Source organism: Ctenocephalides felis, unplaced genomic scaffold (assembly GCF_003426905.1).
Source record: "Ctenocephalides felis isolate EL2017-DRISC unplaced genomic scaffold, ASM342690v1 CF-g0.4_SCAFFOLD_03570, whole genome shotgun sequence".
NCBI lineage: Eukaryota > Metazoa > Arthropoda > Insecta > Siphonaptera > Pulicidae > Ctenocephalides > Ctenocephalides felis.
The window spans coordinates 5,930,870-5,933,568 of NW_020539724.1; the positions used below are offsets into that span (position 1 = coordinate 5,930,870).

Here is a 2,699-nt window from a genome sequence, read left to right on the forward strand (position 1 = left end):
CAAGTCAGATTTGGTGATGTGTATATATAATAATTTTATTGATTTTTGCGCTTTGTTACATGATACAATTTGTAAAATGTTTGTAAACGCATGTTTCAAAGAACATGTAGTAATTTCTATAAATTTGATGATACTAACCTTTAATATCACTGATCAAATAATTTTTATATGGTTAAGTGTTATTGATAGCCATTCATGTGAGTTACTTACTCTGACATTTTAGTATTAAGTTTTTTTATATTTTAAATTGTAAATCTCTGGAATATGGATTTACAGACTATTAAAAATAACTAACAAATATAATTTATAATAATATAAAAATATAAATGAAACATCCTTTTTTTATTTAGCACATATAAATTTATTTAATTTAATCATGTCCATTATGTAAGTGCAATTCTTGCGATGTGCTGGAATATCAAAAAAATTTAATGATTTAACTCCTGAAATATTTATTCTCACTCACATATACTTTAAAAACATATATACAAAATTAAAAACTTGATGGATTTCAAAACTTGGCAATTACATGGATGGATCAGGAATATTAATGTTTCCAAAAAAAATTCCAATATTCTTAAAGATGTATTTACAAGACCTTAATTCTGGTCTCCCCGGTATTTTAATAGCCCACACTTATATGCATGCATTTTAATACATATGTGCATTAGTTCAAATGAAACATTTAACATCTAAAATGTGAATTAGAAACATTAGAATAATGCGCCCATCACAAATAGCACCTTATAATTAATAAAGTTATTTAAAAAACAAGAATTAGAGACTTTGGCAATTTATACATTAACCATGCGATAAGAAATATAGCATTAAATTGGACGTATCAATTACCAAATCCAGTAACAAAAAAAATCCATCAGAAATCCATCCGTAAGTCCTTCCTAAATCCCAGGATCCAGTTACTGACAAGAAGAGATGATTATAATTATCTCAGGGTGAAGCCCTTGAAACAAAGGTCTGAACATCCTTGCAATCCTGTATCATTCCTATCTATGAATTTTTCAAAGATCCTGCACACATCCTTATAATTCCAAAAGTATCCACAAATCCAAATGAAAAATCCTTTTGTAAATGTGTAATTTTAGTGTTCCATTTATTATTTTATAATCCATACTTTTCCATAATCCAGATTTGTCCTCCGCAAATATGTTGGAAAACAAAAAATGGCATTTGTTAATAAGTTTAAAATATAAAACATTTAGGATAATGATCTTATTTCTGGTATAAAGGATGATGCTACCTATGGAACTATTTAATAACAAATTATGAAACTAATAGAAGCATTATATTCTAAAACACTAAAAGCAAAAAATATTTAAACGCTATATCTAAAATTCAATGTACTGTACACAAATATCTTAAAGCAAAATAAAAATCCTATTTAGTTATGATCAAAGTAATGTTTGTTGACGCTTAAAAATAATTAAACAAAAATGACCAGAGAGAACCCAACTTGAATGATTATAATGTTCTCAATTTCTAGGAATGTAGTATAAGTTCACACTATTCACAATTTCATCGTTCTTATAAAATAATCTTTGAAATTTCCCTTTCTTTTTAGTACAATTATATTACTCATACATACATATAATTATGTCCTTCGTTACTTTTTTCCTTTAAAATGTACTTCTTAGAAGAAATGTAAGAAGAGTTAATATAAAATTCAAAGACATTCATAGTTAGATCTATCCGAGAGAGATCTGAGTAGCTTCTACGAACTGGTGAATATGTGGGAGAACTCCTTCTACGTGGAGTGAGTGACCGGATCTTGATCTACCAAAGATAGAAAAATATTACAGGTATGTTTAATATTTTTGCTCAACAATTAAATAATAAATATTACCTTCCATAATCACGATGGTCACTTCCACCTGCATCTTCCTTTACTCTTATGTAAGCAACTTCTCCCTTAAATTAATGAATATTCAATATTTCATAATTATCACCGAATGAATTTTCCAAAAATAATATACCTCATGTGATCTGAATCTGGAATCATCTAATTTCTTTACAGCGTATTTCATATCCTCATGGCGTAAAAATTCAACAACACCTGTTCCATCTTTAAAAGAGTCAGCCATAACAAACATCACCAGCTTCGCGCATATATGATCTTTCAGATCTTGCCAAGAACCGGATGGTGGAAGGCCTAAAGCATAAATATTAAAGTAATATTTTCTTATAGTAAACATTAAGGATACTTTACAATTAGAGTTAAATAATATTAAAATATTACCAGTAACGAGGACTCTGAACTGAGATCTTCTTGCTGGTGGTCCTCGTCCTCCACGACCTTCATGTCGACTTCCACTACCTCTATCATTATTTCCTGTATCTTCCACGAAAACCTCCTGGTCCACTCCCCTGGGAAATCTAACTCGTAATCGATACCATCGTAATCATAACCATCTCGAGCTCTTACAGCATCATCAGCGTCGCTAAGGGTAACAAGTTTAAATAAATAACCTGATCATATACATTTTGATAATTAAGACTTACCGCGCCATCCTCAAATTCTACGAAGGCAAGGGTGGTCCTCGTCGATTTTTTAAACAACAAAAGTTACTTTCCAAACTTATAAACAAAATCTTGGATATCTTTTGTTCTTATGTCGGGGCGGCAAATTACCTACATATATTCGGCATTCGTTTCTGCTATGAGACATATTGCAAACTAGCAGT

At 29.9% G+C, this 2,699-nt stretch overlaps 1 pseudogene; it reads right to left on the minus strand.

Annotated features, from left to right (window-relative positions):
- Positions 1-1,593: 1,593 nt before the first annotated feature.
- Positions 1,594-2,683, minus strand: LOC113383143 (annotated as a pseudogene).
- Between the last annotated feature and the right edge of the window lie 16 nt (positions 2,684-2,699).